The following is a 21972-nucleotide window of genomic DNA, read 5'->3' as shown; positions in this document are numbered from 1 at the left end:
ACTAGATTTTGGGCTAACTTGATATGCTGCAATAGGTAACTGAAATCGGTTTGCTAGATAAAAGCCTCAACATTTAAAATATACCCTCATTAATATTCTGTAATTAATGTTCTCTGCAGCTGGAAATATACTCAGAACTATATTTTCCTTAAATATAAATTTCATCATCATAATTCTCCAGTTAAAAATATACAGACTTCCAATCACTTAATGTCTAACTCAAAATTTTCAATTCCTCATGTGGTAGATCAATTACATTAAAGGTCTCAAATTTTCATGTCTCCCAGTATGGTCAACTCCCACACTGCCTCTGGACTTGGCCTTGTGACTTGCTTTTGTCAATGGGACAGTAGCAAAGTTTATACAAGCAAAAGCTTGAGAAAAGTGCTTATGAATTTCTGCTTCTTTACTTTTGACCCCTGCTACCACCAAGAGAACATGCCCAGGCTAGCCCACTGGAGAATATGAAAAACATGGAAGAGAGCTAAGACCTCCCAGCTGAGGCCGAGACCAACCACTCCACGGCCCACCTATTGGCTGGCTGCAGGTGCATGAGCGAGTCCAGCTAAATCAGCCAAGTCTGGCTCAGATCAGCAGAGTCACCCTGCTGATGCACTGATTTGTGAGAAATAATAAAGGGTTGGTGTTTGAAGTCACTAAATTTGGAGTGGTTTGTTATGTAGCATTATTGTGGCAATAGATAACTGATATTCGCCATTTGAGCGGCCTTCCATAGTCTATGTAGTATCACCTCCTTTGATACTACTTTTTCACTCCTCCTCTACTTTCCACTACCCTTTACCATCAGAATGAAATAAAAAACTAAAGCAAAACATTTGTAGCATGTTTGCTTTTATACCTCCATCCATTGCTTAGATGGTCCCTGTTCTAGTTCGCTAATGCTGCTCTTTTGCAAAACACCAGAGATGGATTGACTTTTATAAAAGGGGGTTTATTTGGTTACACAGTTATAGTCTTAAGGCCATAAAGTGTCCCAGTAACACATCAACAATCGGGTACCTTCACTAGAGGATGGCCAATGGTGTCCGGAAAACCACATGGCTGGCGTCTGCTCTGGAGTTCTGGTTTCAAAATGGCTTTCTCCCAGGATGTTCCTCTCTAGGCTGCAGCCTCTCTTCAAAATGTCACTCTCAGTTGCTCTTGGGGCGTTTGTCCTCTCAGGTTCTCTGGAGCAAGAATCTGCTTTCAAAGGCCATCTCCAAAATGTATCTGTAAGTTGCAGCTCCTCTCTCAGCTCCTGTGCATTCTTCAAAGTGTCCCTCTTGGCTGTAGCAAGTTTACTCCTTCTGTCTGAGCTTATATAGTGCTCTAGTAAACTAATCAAGGCCCATGCTGAATGGGTGGGGCCACACCTCTATGGAAATCATCCAGAGTTTATCACCTACAGTTGGGCAGGTCGCATCTCCATGGAAACTCTCAAAGAATTATAATCTAATCAACACTAATACATCTGCCCACACAAGACTGCATCAAAGATAATGGTATTTTGGGGGACACAATATATTCAAACTGGCACAGTCCCCTTGGCCTGGGCTGCCCCTACCCATCATCCCTAGGTTGGCCTCGGAAACATTATTTTTCAAAAACTAAATCTGAGCTCTTCTGAAAGAATCCCTTCCCAACCTGTATTAGTTTCGTCTTGCTGCTGTAACAAATTACCACAAACTTAGTAGCTTAAAATAAAATAAATTTATTCTTTTACAAAAATGATTCAGGAAAATGACATACATGGATTGGTCTGGAGTTTGGAACTGGGAAATTGTCAGGAACTGAAAGGCCCTAAGAATCAGCTGCACTCTCTTTCTCCTGAGCCATAGGTCCCTCCTCTCACAGATCTTTGCAGCTTTCAATATGTCCTGCTTTATTTATTTCAACTGGAGAGTTTATACTTCTCCGATTACTTGAACTTTCACATGACCATCAGTATCTCTGATTTCCCAATTTGAAATCTAAAGGGAGAAAATCAGCTCAGTCCACTGCCTCTTAGACTAGGCCATATCATAATTGCTGGCAAGTTTATGGATTGGACACCCTCGGGTTAGGTGTATATTCCTAGTCCAATCTGCAAAGTCTGGGGACAAAAGCGGCTGAGTGCTCTAAAACCAGGCAGCAGGAGCTGTGGGTAGAGTGATTTTCCTTAGGGAGGCCTCTGGGTGGGGTTAATGTAGAACATGGATCAACCAGGAAAGCAGAAAAAAAAAAGAACTTAGAAAATTATGTATAATAGATGTATTGTTTAGGGTTCTCTAGGGAAACAGAACCCACAAGAGGTATCTGTAAAATATAAGATTTTATAAAATTGTCTCATTCAACTGTGGGGGTGCATGAGTCCAAATTCTGTAGGGCAGGCCGTGAGTTGGCAACTCCGATGAAGGTGTTAGATGAATTCTCTAGGAGACAATGACTAGCTGAAGAAGAAGTAAAGGGGAGTCAATAATGCCTTTAGCTAGAATTAGACCAGAGAACCAAATCCAGAAGACCCAGAAAAGTAAAGACTTTTAACTTTCTCCATTAAAAGTCTTCAACTGATTGGATTAAATCCAGCTGATTGAACTTGAAGACATGCCCTTTGTTGATGTAATCAGCCACAGCTGCAGCCAATTGACTGATGATTTAATAAACCAGCCTTCTGGTTTATTAACCAGCCACAAATGTCCTTGCAGTAAAGATTAGGCCAGTGCTTGCTTGTCCAGACACCTGGACACCATCACCTGGCCAAGTTGACACATGAACCTAACCATCACAATAGACTTATAAAGATTAAGGCTAAATCAAGGTTGAAGGAATCAAATAAAAACGTGAAAATCGTACATTTTAGTGTTAATGCTTGTTTTCACGAGCAATTCTTGGAAGAACAATGGAATGTTTAATCTCACATCTGGAGCAAATGTTTCAAGAAACAAAACAGTTTTACTTGGCAGAGAGCAGGGTTGAGAAAGGGAATGTGTTGTAAACAATGCTTAGTTTTGTTTTCATGCTTAGCTAGAGATCAGCTCCCCACTGACCACTGGAAGGGGGGTCATTAATGCCTTTAGCTAGAATTAGACCAGAGAACCAAATCCAGAAGACCCAGAATCATTTCAGGGAACTCATCCTTAAGATTCTGCTCCTCTGGAACCACCCTTGGTGCCAAATTCTGTACCACTCAGGGTTCCATCAGAGAAGCAGAACCATTAGGAGATTTCATGTATATGATTTGTTACAGGATTTGCCCTTACACAATTGTGCAAGCTGGTCAAGCAGTCTCTGGGCTGCCATTGTTGTTGAGTCTGATGCTGGAGTGTCAAGTCCCCAGGGCAGGTGTTTGGGAAGGGAAGACGGAGGTACACCTAGTGGAGGGCAGCAAGGACAAGCGGGGACCTCCAAGTAGAAGTCAGAGCCCACAAAGCCAGACCGAAAGCTGGGTCAGTTCTTGTTGCCTTTGGTCTTGGTGGTGTGGGCCCTTCATCTTGAAGCTGAACACACACACCTGGCCCAGGAGGTGGAAACACTGAAGAAGGGGCCAGAGGAAGGTGGAGCAGTTGCTGTCCCTGCTGTTGAGGTGAGCTGCAGTTAACAGCAGTGTGTGTGAGCTACAAGATCGCTGCGGACCCACTTCTGCCTTCCAACCTCCCACAGAGTCTCTCCTGTCGCCCATCCTCACTGGAAATACACAGGGAAGGGAATTCTGGTCAACGGGGTTTAGACTAGCCAAGCAGACATTGTGCAAACCACCACAGTTAGCGTGAATTTGTTTCTCAGTTTCTTGTGTGAACAGGCCTATGGTTATAAAGTCTCAAGGAGACTCTTATTTCTTGATTATTAGTTTCTCCAGGAAGCTGGAAGAGACAGGAGAGTTTCCTTGTGGGTTCCCTTTCCATCAGGCAGATGTCTCTCCTGCCCACTCTTGTTGAGTGGGTACCTGCTTTGGGTCTGCTGGCTGTCGGCAAGGGTCTCTTGCTCCCCTCCCTCATTTCAGGTGGACTCAAGGCCTAATCTCTTGTTCTTTTGTACGTGGCTGCTAATCCCCCAAGCTCTGGGTGAACTGGGCATTTGCCCCAGTCCAGCATAGCCCTAGAGACTGAATTTGCTTGCCACTCTATTTTAAGCTTTCTTTTTTGGGGGGTGGAAGGGGTGGGGTGGGGATCTCCTTTACTTTCTTGTGAGCACAAAAATATATTTACAATTATATTTGATCAATTCATCCAACATTTGGGTGTTGTATACTGGGTGGGTGTTGTGGAATATCTGGTCCACTTTACTTTTGGAATCAAAGGTTCCTAAGATGAGATGATGGCACTAAAGCACGCAGGGTAGTATGTGCCACCTGGTGGAAATTCATGAATTTTATTTATTCATTGTATGGATATTGGACTGTGCTGGACAGTGGGGATACCATGATAGACAAATCAAGTATGCTCTCTGCCCTCTTGGAGATTACATGCCAATGTGGGATGGAGGTGAAGAAAGCAATTGGCAGATAAATGAAATAATTACAAATAGGAAATAAAGGACTTGAATAAAGGCTGAGCCAGCAAATCAGACACACAAACACAGAAAGATATATAAATATATAGCAATCCTTCCTTTGTTTCTTCCTTCTGATGAGGGGAACAGAATCAAAAAAAAGTAAAACATGAGAGAGATAATGGATGAAAATAGCCTGGAAGAATAGATTAGATCTCTTTTGCCTTAATATTTGGATTATAAAGTCTTTGAGTCCCAACCCATTAGGTTGGCAGGAAATTGAGTCTTTTCCTGAAGCCGCTTCTCATATGATTTTCTCAGAGTCTTCCATCATGTCCCCTGTCCCCTAATTTTTCAAGAATCACATGCACTGACTTCACAGTTTCCTGGTGAAGCCAGCATCCAGCTGTCCCTCTGGAGCCTGGGACCCCGAGGCTGGTTGTTTAGGATGCTTGGCTGGTGTATCCAAGCAACAGCATGCCCAGAGGTAGCACAATTAAAAAATTGTGGCTGTGCTCAGGTTTGCTCTGACACGGTAAGGAGGATGTGGCTCCTTCTGTGATCCATTCAATCTTTACAGGTGTGTGTGCGCACATACCCCGAGGTAGGGCGCCTATGCTCCCATGATGCTGAGAGGCAGTGGGTTAGCTCGTGTCCTCACCACCTGGGCTACGGGCCCCACAGGAGGCCTTGGCATCCCTGATTGCTGGACCTGCATGGACAGGCTCAGTCTTGGTGGTGGTTTGCTGCTCTCTGTGACTGTGGTCAGCAGGGTGGGAGGTGGAGCCCACTGCTCGGCTGGCTGAAGCCCCGGCTCTGTCAGTGAACTTGTGGATGTTTGATGTTCTGAACAGCCTTGGTTATCCCTCAAAATTAAGGGAAGAACACTCCTTTCTTCTGTGTTGTGCTCATGGGAAAGTGGTCCAGATCCCAAAGAACTCAGCTCTTTGGGTTAGTGACTATTCTCTCCTACAAATGATACATGTTCCTTATAAAAAATTCAAGTGACAAATAAAAGTGCAAAACAGAGGGTAACACACCACGCTAAATCCAACCATCCAGAATAAAGAAAATATGGTTACTATTTTTTGAACATTATAACAGACATGCAATAGACATATTTCTGTATGCATACATACAAAAGTAATTTCAGAAGTATGAGATTATGCCATAGATGTTGTTTTAAAAGCAAAATTTATTCATTTATTATTATTTTTTGTGGGTGCTCAATGAATACTATTTGCAATCATTCCCCATTTCCACCTCTAACCCAAGAAAAATACCAGTCTATGCTTTGTCTATTATAGATTTCAAGAAACACTTGTTTCTTGACATGGAGTATCTTTACATTTTCTAATGCTAAGCATTACTTACCAGGAATCCCTCTTATGAAGAATCTAAGGTAGATATGTGAATAATCAGGCATTGTTAAATAAATGGCATTGATTTACTCACCTCTTGACAAAGCAAATTGATTGCAACTACTTTTATCACAATCTAACAGTTATCATTCAGATAAAAGTCTAACTATTTAGATTTACTTTAAACTCAGTGTTAATGATTTGGCTGGGCTTTGTTTGGCAAAGAGAAAAATAGCAAGAAGGAGTTGCAGTGAACAGATTAAACATATTAAGCATAATATGATATTAAACATAATAATGAAAGCATTAGAAAAGGAAACTGAAGTGAAATGGAAGAAAATGCTAAACTTCAGATAAATATTTCATCATCGCAAGAGATTATTGCAGTTCTTTAAAAAGTATTATGGAGTATTTCAGACAAACAAGAAGTATAAATAATATATATAAATATAGTAATATATTATATAAATAATAAATATAAATAATGAAAACTATGTACCCACCACCACTTGGCTGCTGCTAGACTCCCTGTGTCGGGACAAGTTCTGGCAACAGTTGGTTTGTGGATCTGGATCCCATGTCCCCCAGTTTGGGTCCCAGTGTTTCCCACCCTCATGGTGAGCCCCTTCTTGTGGCCAGGGTTGTGGCAGGGTCGATGGGCTGGTACCTTATCTTCTGGTGTAGACACCACCCATCCCTTATAAAAGTCAACCTCAGTGGCCCCCAGCAACCACCCCAGGTCATGCCATATCAGAAGTGCAAGTTTAGAAAGCTGGATCCTGTTATGAGCTTCTCCCTCCCTGAAGGCCCCTTCTCCAGGCCTTCATTGCTGCTGATTGGACTCTTCTGAGGTTCTAATAGGCAAAGCTCATTAGTTTTGGATGTTCCCCTCTGTTGACTCTGAGTGTAGGGGTTACTCAGATCTACTGAGTTATGCCAGCAATTGTTTCTTCTTGGCTTTATCTCTAAACGTATCACTACCTGGTCTTCTGGCTTATGGGAATTGCTATGGATTTATTGTAATAATGTGTGTGCTTCTTCTATTACTTCAGTGCAATTTGGTAGAGAGATATTTGCATTCTGTTGGATATCTCAAAAGGCAAGTGTTCCAGTTTGCTAATGCTGCCATTATGCAAAATACTGAAAATGGATTGGCCTTTATAAAGGGGGTTTATTTGGTTACAAAGCTACAGTCTGAAGGCCATGAAAATGTCCAAATTAAGGCATCAACACAAGTATAACTTCACCAAAGGAAGGCCAATGGCATCCAGAAAACCTCTGTTAGCTGGGAAGTCACATGGCTGGTGTCTACTGATCCTGGATTGTGCTCCATCTCCTCTCTCAGCTCCTGTGTGTTCTTCAAAATGCTGCTCTTGGGGCATTTTGTCCTCTCTTAGCTTCTCCAGAGCAAACTCTGGGCTAGCATCAGTCTGCTTTCAATGGCTGTCTGCTAGTTTGGATGTTTTATGTCCCCCAAAATGTCATGTTCTTTGATGCAGCCTTGTGGGGCAGATGTGTTAGTGTTGATTAGGTTGGAACCTATTGCTTGAGTGTTTCCATGGAGATGTGACTCAATCAACTGTGGGCAAGACTTTTGATTGGATAATTTTCATGGAGATATTACCCTACCCATTCAGGGTGGGTCTTAATTAAATCACTGGAGCCATATAAAAGAACTGACAAACAGAAGGAACTCAGAGCAGCTTAGAGAGATTTTGAAGATGGCTGTTGAAAGCTGATGCTGACATTTTGGAGAATGCCATTTTGAAACACAACCTTGGAGCATACAGATGCCAGCCACATGCTTTCCCAGCTAACAGAGGTTTTCTGGATGCCATTGGCCATCCTTCAGTGAAGGTACCCTATTGTTGATGCCTTACCTTGGACACTTTATGGCCTTAAGACTGTACCTTTGTAACCACATAAATCCCCTTTACAAAAGCCAATCCATTTCTGGTGTTTTGCAAAATGGCAGCATTAGCAAACCAGAACAGATTTTGGTATCAGAGAAGTGGGGTGCTGCTGAGTTTGAAAATACTGAACATGCTGGAATAACTTTTAAATGGATAAGGGGACGATTCTGGAAGAATTGTGAGGAGCTTGATGGAAAAGGCCTAGACTGCTTTGAAGAGACTGTTGGTAGAAACATGGACTCTAAGGATACTTCTAATTAGGACTTGAGCGGAAATGATGAATGTGTCATTGCCAACTGGAAGAAAGATGATCCTTGTTTTAAAGCAGCAGAGAATTTGGCAAAATTGTGTCCTGGTATCTGATGGAAGACAGAATTTGAAAACAATGAGCTAGGATACTTAGCTGAGGAGATTTTGACATTAAATATCAAAAGTGTGGCCTGGCTTCTCCTTGCAGCTTATAATAAAATGTGAGCAGAGAGAGATAAACTTAGAACTGAACTCTCGGGTACAAAGAAACCAGAAATTGATGGCCTGGAAAACTCTGAGCTTCCAGGGGGTGAAACCCCAGAAACTACAGCCCCACATGAGGCATCAACCAAATAAGGAACTCGACCACCATTTCAGTACAAGCCAGGATTGGAGATGGAGTTATCCAGAAAGTGTTAGGTTATTTTTTTGACCAGGAAGAGAAGAGATCAAAGCTCAGCTGGAGAAAGTTTTATTGTAGCTATGTGCAGATGGGCTGAGGCCTAAGAGTGGCAACAACCCCGAATAAAGGTGGGAGTACAGTTTTATAGCTTTTTGGGAGAGGGGTTGGGGGAATAATTGTTGGTGGGTAAGTTAGAGAAGTAAGGAGTTGAGTCAGGGGATTGGTTTGCTCAGGGTGGGATAAGGAGTTGCTATCAGGTTAAAATAAGGAGTTGACATCAGGGGTGTTCAGGGTAAGATAAGGAGTTGACATTAGGGTGAGATAAGAGTTGACATCAGGGAGGTTATTATGTTATGGAAAATTTTTGTTTTTGTCCTTACTCAGACTATTATCTTAGGTAAGAATGTAGACTGCATGCCAAGCCTACAGAATTTTTGTGAACTCTGTATAAATGGAACCGTTGCTGGTCTGGACTGGAGGAAATGAAGAAGGAACAAATTGAAGGAAAAATTTCTTCAAAGACAGAGCCATGATGATTGAGGTCTGGAGTCAAGAGGTCTTGGGCAGGGAGAACGGAGCAGCCCACACATGTGGAAAGGGTGAGTTTGCCCTGGAGGCAGAGTGCGGGCCTTCTGCCTCGATGCTCAGGAAGAGTGCTGCCACCCCAGGCCCTAGAGAGGGTGGAGCACCTTCTCTGGGGATGGAGGAGAGCCTGGCCACCACCCCATTGTTCAGAGAGGGGAGAGCCTTTGCCCGGGAGAGGCAGAGTCTGGGTGGCACCCTGATGTTTGAGGAGGGTGGGGCCGAGAGGGTGGTCTCCCCAGTGTGTGAATATGTTGGAGCACTCACCCCAGTGTTTAGAGAGAAAAGGGCTGCCATGTAAGCCTTTAGAAAGGGTTGAACTCCTGTTCTTTCAAGTCCCAAGGATACAATGTCATTCGATAAATGACTCTCAGACTTTGAAATCTAATGGAGTTTGCCCTGTGGGTTTCAGAAATTGCTTTGGTCCCTTAAACCCCGTTTTCCTTTCAGTTTCTCCCTATGGCAATGGGAATGTTTATCCTATGACTGTCCCTCCTTTGAATATTGGCAGTGCATAACTTGTTCTAAGTTTCATAGGTCCACAGACAGAGGGGAATTTTGCCTTAGGACAGACCACACCTGTAACTGATTTTGATGGGATCTTGTACTTAACTGTCATTACTGAAATGATTTAAGTCTCTGTGATATTGTGATGGAATGAATGTATTTTGTATATGGAAAGATCATGTCATTTTGGAGTCCAGGGGATGGAATGTGCTAGTTTGGATGTATTATGTCCCTCCAAACCCCATGTTCTTTGATGCAATCTTGTAGGGGCAGACATATTAGTGTTGATTAGGTTGGAACCTATTGACTGAATGTTTTCATGGAGATGTGACTCAATCAGCTGTGGGCAAGACCTTTAATTGGATAATTTCCTTGGAGATATTACCCCATGCATTCAGGATGGGTCTTAATTAAATCACCAGAGCCATATAAAAGCGCTGACAAACAGAAGGAACTCAGAGCTGCAGCTTACAAGACATTTTGAAGATGGCCATTGAAAGCTGATGCTGACGTTTTGGAGAATGCCATTTTGAAACACAACCTGGGAAGAAACAGATGCCAGCCACATGCCTTCCCAGCTAACAGAGGTTTTCTGGATGCAATTGGCCTTTCTCCAGTGAAGGTACCCTACTATTGATGCCTTACCTTGGAAACTTTATGGCCTCAAGACTGTAACTTTGTAACTAAATAACCCCCTTTAAAAAAGCCAATCCATTTCTGGTGTTTTGTAAAATGGCAGCATTAGCAAACTGGAACAGGCTGTCTCCAAAATGTCTCTTTCATATGCTTTCCAAAATGTCATTCATAGCTACTCAGTGATTTAATTCAGACCCACCCTGAATGGGTGGGGTAACACTTCCATGGGAATTATCCAATCAAAGGTCTCACCCACAGTTGACTGAATCGCATCTCCATGGAAACACTCAACCAATAGTTTCCAACCTAATCAACACTAATACATCTGCCCGCACAAGATTGAATCAAAGAACATGGCATTTTGGGGGGCATATGATATTCAAACCAGCACAGCAAGTCTCATTCTATCATCATAACAGGAACAAAAGCAAGTTTTATTTTAAAAATAGTGGAAGGAAGTTCAGAGGGCTTGGCCTGTGGGTGATGCAGGGGCAAAAATTTCCTACCTAAATGGGGGAAAAATCCCTATTCCTTTTTGTAGTGCTTGTGATGGAAATGACCAGAGCCCCAAGAAGCTGTCAGCATAGGCACACAGAACCACGGATAAACAGATCCCCATATACGACCATACGTGAAACCACTGGTGGGAAGGGGCCAAGTGGAGAAGGAGGGATTTCCTATCCCGAAGAGAAGAGCATAGCTTTGGGTCAGAATCCTGGCAAGAAAGAAAAAAATAGTGGGAGGTTTTGACTATTTACTGATGTACCATTTATTAATCATTGTGTCTGATCCTAATACCTTAAACATATTTTCAGGTGATTTATTAAGGGCATTAATTGACATTTGAAGATAGAGGGCTAGAAACAAATTGCACAGTAGCAGGGTGGGGTGGAAGATGGTCCAATTTTGTCTGAGGATTTGCTACCTCTGTTCTCTAAATGCTCCGGGGTTGACTGAGTTAATTTTCAGAGTTGTTTGGGGGGGATTCTAGGAGAGCTGTATGTGTTCTAGACTTTGGGTCCTGGGCTGGATGCTCTCTTGGCCCTTCCACGTCCCTTCTTTCCCCCTTCAGCTTGCCCTCTTCCCCATACTGATCAGATGAACTGAACCAATGGGCACCCTGGCCCTCTGGCTTCCACTTGGCTTCAGTCAATGGGAAAAGAGGGTGGAGCATGAAGTTGGCTATTAATTCTCCCAGATGCCGCCCTCCAGGCTTACCTTGGACTGCCATGTCCTTTAACAGGCACTATGAAGGCTCTAGGGACGTCATTTCCTATAGGACTCTCTCCTTTGAATCATAACCCATTCCTCCCAGCCTCCCTTCAGTATCAAGTGTCAAGTTCCGATGACACTAGCCCAGGGGACTGCACTGTTCTTCCTGGTTTCCCGATGCAGCTTTAAATAGTTCTTTTATTTAATATTTCTTGAATTATCCTAATTTGAGTGTGTCATTTCTTTCCCACTGGAACCCTGACTGATATGGGTTCTTTGAAAAACTATCGTTAATTACACATGATATTAACAACATAATTCTCATTCTAAGAGGATGTAAGAAAATGTAGACCATATGACATGTTTGCTTATTTCTGTGTGTGAAGTCTTGGTTTTACACTTGTTCTGATTTCTTGCAAACCTTATGATCCAGGACAGGGAAGCAAAGCAACTACAGCTGCTGAAGAGATGAATGAGCATTGCAGTTTGATTTGGGGTCACAATTCCTTCCTTACATGATTCTTAAATGAGCCCCAGTGTATAGTATAATTAAAGGTACTTGCAGGAGACTTAAAAAATCCCTCTTCCCTCCCTTTCCATTTCTTGAGCATGCTCATGGGGTCTTACTCTCACCCCAGTGGCTTACCCTACTCCTCCTTCTAATCATGTGCTTTATTCTTTCTGAGAAGTTAGGACAGATACATTCTTCATCATTGTGCTACATTTCTGGGGATGATTTAATAATCCTTACAGGTAAGCACCCCGGGCATCCTTCTCCAAGACTGGTGCCTCCTCAGTCTGACTCTGGGGAACAAGGCAGAGGTTCAGGGGAAATGAGTCTAGATATCATCAACTTACTCATCATCACAAGTGTGATGGTTCCTATTTTGTATAAGACACTGTGCTAGGCTCTGGAATTAAGAAGAATAAGATATGGTTTAGATCTGCAAGAAGTTTGTAATATAATCAGTGTAATCTTCTTAACATCTTTGAATGTAAATGGTTTATTCATACTGTTAAAGGATACTTCTTAAAAGACATAAGAAGATCTATAATGCAAACATAAAATGAATACTTGTCAAAGATTTCATTACTCTTTAATTAGTGGGGGAAGCAGTTAGATGTTCCAGCCAATTCAAAGGAGAAGCCAAAGAGTAGACACATATGTAGGCAATCAGGAATGCTGAAATGAATGTGTAATAGATGTAAAAAATTGGCATCTTCCCTGGGGAGGGAATGGAGTGGGGACAGAAATCAATTGCATCTCCAACAGATAAAATTCAGTTACTTGTCTATGTACAAGAATTGATTGCATTGCTATTGGTTATCTGCAACAACGGAATTGTTAAATGGCTCCAAGATAGTGAAAGGCCAGGAGACCTCATAGAATCAAATAATCTGGAAGGGTGTGCTGGACAACGCCTAGCTCTCTGTTAATTTCAAAGTCTTTCACAATTTCCCCTACAGTACCTATGGTTGCTAAGAGACACTCAATTCTGTGAAATAAGGAACAGAACCATAGCAGCCAATCTTCTTTTAGTCATTAACAATACACAGTAATGTATAGTTTCAAATTGCATTCCCGAAAGGGATCTTGGAGGTCCTTGCTGGAGGTGTGGCCAGGTTTGTGGCAATATTCCCAAAGATGTCCTGGCCAAGGAGAGCCAAGGCGCCTTCTCAGGGAGTGACACAGATTCCTGATGTCCCTAAGTTGGCCTAAATTAAATTTACTCTTGACTGGCAGGCAAATGACACAAGCTTAGATCAGCAGGAATTGAGCTAAGGAAGTGGCTTCTCCCTACTGATTGGGAAACTGAGCTATCAGAGAAGTGTAGAGATCAGTTTCCATTGTCAGATCATGAATTACCTAAGGGCAAGGAATTTAATTGATTCCTCCTGTATTCCTAATATCTCACTAGGTGTGTTAGGGTTTTCTAGGGAAACAGAATCAACAGGACATATTTGTAAATATGAGATTTTATAAAAGTGTCTCATGTACCTGTGGGGATGCGTGAGTCCAAAGTCCATAGGGCAGGCAGCAAGCTGGCAACTCCAATGAGGGTCTTCAATGAATTCCCCAGGAGAGGCTGGCTGGCAGAAGGAGTGAAAGTTCTCTCTTCTCCCTTAAAAGTCTTCAACTGATTGGATTAAATCCAGCTGATTGAATTATCTTATTGCAGAAGACATGCCCTTGTGGATGTAATCAGCCAGATACAATCAACTGACTGATGATTGAATAAACCAGCCTTCTGGTTTATTAACCAGCCACAAATGTCCTTGCAGTAATGGTTAGGCCAGTGCTTGCTTGACCAGACACCTGGGCACCATCACCTGGCCAAGTTGACACATGAACCCAACCATCACACTGGGTATCTGGCAAATAGGGAAGCTGAATCAGTGCTTGTTGAGAGGGAAGTATAGAATCCTATGGCTCCAGGGAGACTTGGGAGGCCATCTCTTCATCCCCCTGTCTCGAGTAGGCTCACAACAAAGCAAAAAGCTCTCAACATGAGTGAGGAGGGCCTTCCTTGATAGCCAGTTTCAAAATTTATTCATCCCCACATTTAAAATCTTTCTCTAATTGAACACCCCATAATTGCAGGGTAAGCTAATTTATTAGACATATATAATAACGAATGGTGAGACACATTACATAACTCTTTTTTTATTTGAAGGTACTCAGACCTTCTCTGGCTTCTATATATTTCTTTTCCTTCTGGACTGCATTATTCCAATTTCTGAAAATTTCCCCAGGACTCAAGCCCCATACAGCACGATGAACTTGGCTCAAGGCATTTGAATTTATATTGCACCTGGTTTAAAGACAATGTTTCCTGGAATTATTTTGTCTTCTAGTTCAGCATGTTTAAAAACCAAAATGATTCAGAAGCTAGTCATTGGCATTGAGTTGCCTCCTTGAAGGCACCTCATCTCCCTGTTATAGTGTTTAGGGGAGATGAATCGCAAGAAAGGGATTCACTGAAGACAAATCTTCCCATCCAAAGATGGGATTATGGGCTTCAGAAAGTAATCCAGAGAACTGGTGGCGTCAAACCATGCGTGTAGGCCAAGGGGAATGAGTCCCCACTTTCAGATCGCAGGCCTGTTCATTCAGTTTCCCAGAAAGGGAGCAAAAAGAATGAGCTGGGCCTGGGAAGTATGAAGTGTGCTTTCTCTGCAGACATGTACGAGCCAGTCCCTTGAGCAAACAGGAGCAGGAAAAGGCAGAGGAAAAATAAGTAAGGCTTCCCTTTTAATCAACTGAGCTTAATCCGGGGCTCTGAGCAACCATCCTCAAAACAAGCCCAGATTCCCCAGAGAACCAATAATAAAGAAAGCATGCCAATTAGATTTTTCTGGGCCCTATTGAGTCAACTGTTTGAAAATGGTCTGAGTGGGAGAGCAGCTACTCAGTCCCAAGCAGCCAGAGTTCATTCGGTGCCTTCCCAGTGGTGGAGATGGAGAACCCAGGGTGAGATGCTCAATCCAGCAGGCCCCCAGGACCCCACTTGCCCTCGGTGCTGCCTGGACCTCAAACTAAGACATGACAAATCAGGACCTGCCTCTCTATTGAGGTGGAAAGTCTTTCATTATCAACAGGCTTTGGATTTATGTCTTTGTTTGGACAGAGCTCTGGATAGAAGGTGGAGCCCCATGGGTTTGGGTGTCTGTTGGAACCAGAGATTTTGTTTTTCAAAAGAAAAGGATGATTATTTTTAGGAGAAAGTCCCTCTTAAACAGGAGGGCTAGAGGGGGAGAGAAGAACTGACAGGATGGGATCGATAGCGGGTTCAGGGTCTCCAAGCTGGGACAGGCGATGGATATTTTAGGAATGGTGATGTCCAAAGCAGGAGTGGAGCAGGAGGTTCGTGGCACAAATTGCACATCTGAGCAGAGCAGTTCAAACTGCAGGTATGACTATTTGAACTTGAATATTTATTATGATGGTTATCCACCAGATGTCAGTAAAGCATCTCGTTCTGACACGATATGGATATTAAAGACAATTTCCCAACAGATGAAAAGGTATCACTCTCCAAATGGTACCATCAGTTATCCCAGGGAAGGGGTGCTTTAACAAAAAGCAGAACTCTGATGATAGCCTTCTTCCACTTACTATTTGAAACACCTTCCTTTTATACCCCTCCAAATAAGAGAGAAAAGAAATGATTAAAACAAACAAACAAACAAACAAAAAACCCCAACAACTTCACTGCCTAGACATCCCTGAAAATTGGGAAAGTGATTCAACTAGAGGAAGGGGTAGCCACAGACAGGACGGAATTTAATAAAGGATTATGGATACCGAATCTCTATATAGTTGCGAGGGTGTTGGAATGGCTAGAGGGAAAGAAATGAAATGGTGGAACAGTGACCCATGGCATTCTTTGAAGTTTGCTATATAGCTACTTGTTGAGTTGTAATTTGAAAGTTGTCACCATCTTGCATCTATGTTGTGTTTCACAATAAGGAAATAACTGAAACTGTGGTACTCTAACCCATAACATTCTTGGAAATTTCTTATGTAACTGCTTGTTGGGTCGTGCTTTGAAAGTTGTCACCTTTTTGCACATACATTATATTTTTCAATAAGGAAATAACTAAAACTGTGGAACTGTAACCCATAACATTCTTTGAGATTTGCTCTCTAACTACTTGTTAAATTGCACTTGGAAAGTTACCACTTCTATGTAGATATGTTATATTCCACAATAAAAAAAATAATACCAAATTTTCTACCCTCCGTGAGCCGTTGTGACAGTTGTTTAAACCAAACACAAAGCTAGCTGTTGCTGTAAAGGGATTTTGTGGATGTGGTTAATTCACATCTTTTAAGCAATTACCCTCCATAATATGGGTGGGCTGCATCCAATCAGTTGAAGACTTTAAGAGCAAAAAAACTAAGGCTTCCTGGAAAAGAAGAAATTTTGCCTCAAGACTGCAACATGGAGTCCTGCCTGGCTTTCCAGCCTGGCAGCCCACCCACTTTTGATAAATTATAAAATCTCCTTATCTTCGAGAATCTGAAATTATTTCAAGATTATTTTCCTTGATATGGATCTTATTATAATTAATTTTTCTGAGCATTTGGTGAATCCTTTCAATTTGGAAGTTCATGCTCTTCAGTTTGCAGCATTTCTCTATTATTTCCATTAAAATTTCCTCCGTTTGATTTTTTCTGTTCTATTTCTAGTACCCCTGTTGGTTAAATGTTGGTTCTCCTGGATTTAAATTTTAAATTTTAATTTTATCTCTTATGTTTCATCTCACTTCCCTTGTTTGCATTTTCTGAGAGATTTCCTCAATATTATCATCCAGCCCTTATAATTGATTTTTTCTTTGATTTTGTGGAGCATATTTTTAATAAATAAAAAATACTTTTATTAATACATTTTAAATAAGCAAACTATTTCTTTTTTGAGTATCTTTTCTTATTTTATAGATGCTAACTCTTTTAAAAGTAGTACTCAGAGCATAGTAAGGAAGTGTGTGTTTCTGTGTCTGTATGTGAAGTTTTTCTTTTCCCCACCTTACATTCCCTTAATATCTTCCTTTCTTCTGTAAATTTGGGAATCAGTATTTTATGCAGTAAGTTTTTGTCAAATATCTGACAATCCTTGGCCCTCCATTCATGTTTAGGAGTTAGGTCCTAAAATTGATTAGGAGCCCACGGGACTTCAGGTTGGAGGTCTTCAAATATCATTGTCCGTAGCTCTTATCTCGGGCTCCTCAGTTTTTCCAGAGGAGAATCCTCCAGACTCCTGCTGGGATGTGCACACCTGCCTTTGTCTTCTGTGGGGGTCCGGGGTGGGGGTGGGAGAGGCAGGGAGCAAGCAGACTCCCCTTCCCCTGCTATGCCTGCTGCTCTCTAGCTTGGGGTAGTTCTCGCTCCTTTTATTTTCAGAGGAACTCTCCTGTCTTCTGCAGCATGAAAGTTGTCCCTGGGCTGGGGCAGGTAGGGACGATCTAGTGATCTCACCACTACACAAACAGCCAAGTCCCCAGTCTCCAGCCTCACTGTTGCCTGCCGAGGTATCTGATTGGTGCCACGCTGTATTAGTTTCCTAGGGCTGCTGTAACAAGTTACCACAAATTTGGCATATTCAAACAACAGAGAATCTTTCTCTTACAGTTCTGGAGGCTAGGAGTCTGCAACAAAGTGTCGGCAGGACTGTGCTCCCTCTGCTGGCTTGAGGGGAGACTCCTTCCCTGCCTCTTCCTAACTTCTGGGGTTGGCTGGCGGTCCTTGGCCCTTATCCGCTTTTAGATGCCTCACTCCAATCTCTGCCTCTTTAGCGCACGGTCTTCTTTCTCGCGTCTCCTCTGTGTCTCTCTGTATCTGAACCCTCCTCTACTTTCTCTCATAAAGACCCCAGACATTGGATTTAGGGACACCCTCATCCAGTATGACCTCATATTGAATTGATGACTTCTGCAAAGACCCTATTTCCAAATAAAGTCACATTCACAGGTACTGGAGGTTAGGACTTGACATATCTTTTTTGGGGGGACATAATTAAACCCACTACAAAGAAAGAGCAGGATCTACACAGAGGCATACTGGCTTGGGAGCCCAAGATCCTAACCCTGGTGCAAATACTCTGAGTCCCCATTCCTGCATCTTTAAATGGGAGTTGGACTGTGTACCTTGCAGGGTTGTCCTTGAGGAATAAGACGATGCATATGTGGTAGGTTGAATTATGTACCCCAACAGACACATGCTCTGAATCTTAATCCTCATTCCTATGGGTGGGAACCCATTGTAAACAGGACTGCTTTAAGATGTTATTTTTAGTTAAGTTGTGGCTAACTGAATCATGGTGGGCCTTAATGCAGATACTAGAGGCTTCACAAAGAGAGCACATAAGGCACAGAAGCAGGAAAGGGGAGGACAGAAATACAAACCAAGGAACCCCAAGGATTGCCAGCCACCAATGCCAGAAGGCAGCAGACTCCTGGAAGAAAGCATAGCTTCCCTGATGCCTTGATTTTGGACTTCTAGTTTCTGAAAAGTCATGTTAGTACTTAAATCTTTTCTTCTTTCTTTAACAAGAAATTCAAAGAAGTTAATATTATTTGAGTTATTTGATAGGAAATACATGAAAAAGCCCACTGATTTGTATAGTAATTGCATATATGTCCTCCCATTGTATATCCTCAAAAATTGTTTTTTGGGGAGCATAAAGTAAAATTGTAATTTTCTTGTATATTTTATTATTTGAATAAAAGTTCACAATTCAAGGATTTTTTTTAAAGGAAAGAAAATTTCATATTCAGAATTAAGTCCTCTCTTTATTTCTTTTTAGGTTTTCATATAGGCATTTATTTTCTACCCCAAGTTCCTCATTTTTTCATTAATAACCTTGACTATTGACAAGACCAGTCTCATTTTCAGCTGAAAAATTAAAAATCACAAAATCAAGAGAAAATATTTTAACTGAGGATTTGTAGATTTCTTCCTCTATTGGGCCATTTTATTACTTGTAGTAAAGCATGAGAGAAAGACAAGTTGCCAGTGGAGGAGGATGGGATATCAGAAGACAGCTTCTCCTCCAGCTCTGCCTTTCACTAACTGTGAAATCCTGACATGTCACCTAACTTCCCATTGGTCAATTTACCTATTTAACACTGGGGACATATTTCCCTAAGATGGCAAAGTAAAAAGCATTTCGTGGTCAAATAAGTTGGAGAAATTCTAGGTTAGACAATGTTAAACAGGTGTCTTTACTGAGGCACTTCTCAGAGTCTTTGATTTATTATAGACGCTGTCAATCTCCAAGAAGGCGATCCAGTATTTCCTCAACTTACTTCATCACAGAACTTCTTTGTTAAAGGGTATCTCTCATGCTTTTAAAACCATTGGGATATTACACATAAAAAGTATATTAACTAGTCAGCCATTCATGAAAGATTTGAAGAACTAAGTAAAATATCTCTTAACTAGAAGACTTTCCACCATAATTTCATCCGATTTGCTACTTCTGTGAAGACAACTATTGTTAGCTATTGGTGAAATCAATTCTTATTGATCATTCATCTTTGTTGATATTCACTTATCAAATCAAATGTCCTTAGTATATAATATAGGACATATAATAGTATGATTCACTTTCTTTCTTTTCTTTATTACACAATTGCTTTCCATTGTCCCAAATTCTAGATGCCTATTCTGAAAAACTTATTGTTACTCTAGGGAGACACGAGCAGACACAAGCAAAGGCCCCCAAAAGTGAGACAGAGTATGTGTTATAAAGATAATCCATTCAGGTTTTTTTCTTAAGAGATAGAGGTCTATCAGGCAAAGGAATTATTCATTGTGTATCAAAATAGACCTTGATTTCACCGTCAGAAATAGTATTAGACTTGAGATATGGTTGTCCTACTGTCTTATAAGATTGTCTGTCAGGAGAATCAGTTGGCCAGGGTCATTTTTCATCACTGTCTCCCTCCCCTATCTCTTTTTAAAATAGAAAAGTTCTGAGTTGACATGTGAATAAAAAATAGAAACCATAGACAATAATTTGCTGAATTCTGAACCAAACCAGACACAGAAGATGACCCATTTTGTGTGAAAAATGAAAATGTCAAACCTCTATCATTTTAAAAATGATCTGTTTGTGTATGTCATAAAATGTACATATACCAGTATGGTAGTACAAAATTAGGCAATGAAAATAAATGACTGTTGTGTGATCCAATGAGTTCAGAAACTCTTTGGATAGCTTTTGTAGCTTCATTCATTTCTATGAAATTTTATAACTTGAGAGTTATTGATAGAGGAGTGCTGTATATAAAGATTTTAATGATTTGAACCACATTCAGGATATGGATTCATTTAATTCAATGTTGTCTGGAGACCTATAGATTCCATGCCCTGCCATTTGAATGACCTCAGACTGTTACAATTCTTGGTGTTAATTTTTTCCTTGTAGTCTATCTCACTTTTACATCAACTGTTGGGTCTCTTGACAACTGCCTCCACTGGTCCTTATAATTTTTCTTGGCAAGGAAACTGGATAAGCATGTGCTAAGGATTGCATTCAGAGATACTCAATAGACCCCTCATACAGGCCATCCTTCAGTTGAAGTGGGTATCAGGGCTGTCAAGCAGGGCCTGGAGCATCTACTCAGGGTTTCTGATCTTTTCAGAATTAGAATTTCGTGTTGTTTTGGATGTTTGCCCTCCAGATAAGTGTATGTGTCTGCACTGATTTAAAAAAAAAAAAAAGTTAAAAAAGACAAAAATCTGACCTTAGAGAATTTGGAAAATGCTGAAAGGTACAAAAAAGAAAATAAAAAAAAATTAATCACAATCTTATAATTAGAGGAATTCACCATAAACATTCACATGTATTTCTTCCTTGTTTCTTTATGTATATTTGATATATTTAATTTATGTATATTTTACAAAAAAATGGTTTAAACTGCATTTAGAGTTTTGAATTACACTTTTTCATTTGACAGTACTAATAAACATCTTCTATGTCATTAAATTTTCTTCAAAATCCACACCCATTTTAGCTAAATACACCCTATTGTAAATATACTATACTTTATCTAATTATCTCCTTGTTGTTGGAAATGTTTGCTATTTTAAAAAACTCTACGATGAAAAATCATGCAAATAAATATTTGTTTACATCTCTAATCTTTTTTTTTAAGGATAAATTCTCAGAAATAAAAATACTGGGTACGAAGACATGAAATGTGATGAGCATTCTTATGGCTAAATTATTGTGCACATCCTTAATTATTTATGATCACAAATTCTGTGAAGTGAAATTGCTGTTCAAAGAATCTGTGTGTTTTGTTTTATAAATGTGTGTTTTAAAAATGGAAGTAGATTTTTGTGCTTTTTTTTCTCTGATTGTAAAAGAGATGACATTGTCATAAAAAAACATTCAGAAATGGAGAAATCTAAAGGTCAGTCACCTCTCTTCTCATAATTACTTCTGAAATTTTGTATTCTGTGTCCACACACACAAATATGAGAGAACATCACAAATTACAAAAATGGGATCCATCCTGTACAAACCATGTTTTATCCTGATTTCAAGTAAACTTTTATTAAATGTGCACAAAACATAAATGTACAGCTGGAGGAATTCCTAAAATAAACACTCAGATTAAGACATAGGAAAAATATAGAAGATATCATGGGTTTGCGTGTTATCTTTGCCGAGACGCCATGCTAATCTTCCCGTTTTCATTCCAATTTTAGTATGTGTGCTGTCTAAAGGAGCACTTAGAACATATCAGGGATAATGTGCTGGACTGAATTGTGTCCCCCATGAATACCTGTTCAAGTCCTAACTCTCAGTCCTGTGGATATGAACTCATTTGTAAATGGGGCCTTTGAAGGTCCTATTTGGATGGGGCCAAACTGAACCAGGGTGAGCCTTAATCCAAAAGGACTTACATACTTATAAGCAGAGGAAATTTGGATGCAGTCAGTTAGGAGAAGCCAGAGAAAAAGAGAGATCACCCTGTGATGGAGGCAGAGATGCATCTACAAGCCAAGGAGCCCCAAGGATTGCTGCAAGGATCATACAGACTTTGGGAGAAAGCCTGGCTTGGCAAACCTTGATGTTGGACTTGTTGTCTCCAAGACTGTGAGATAATGAATTCATGTTGTTTAAGT

The 21972-nt window shown here is 40.9% G+C and overlaps 1 non-coding gene across 1 annotated transcript; it reads right to left on the bottom strand.

Moving 5' to 3' along the window:
- Positions 1-21469: 21469 nt before the first annotated feature.
- On the bottom strand, positions 21470-21576 carry LOC119505847. The gene has a single exon (XR_005210882.1). It is a non-coding gene; the product is annotated as a U6 spliceosomal RNA (small nuclear RNA).
- Positions 21577-21972: the final 396 nt, after the last annotated feature.

Source organism: Choloepus didactylus, chromosome 10 (genome assembly GCF_015220235.1).
Source record: "Choloepus didactylus isolate mChoDid1 chromosome 10, mChoDid1.pri, whole genome shotgun sequence".
NCBI lineage: Eukaryota > Metazoa > Chordata > Mammalia > Pilosa > Megalonychidae > Choloepus > Choloepus didactylus.
Note: the sequence above shows the minus strand (reverse complement) of the source record. Positions and strands in the feature narration are given on the sequence as shown.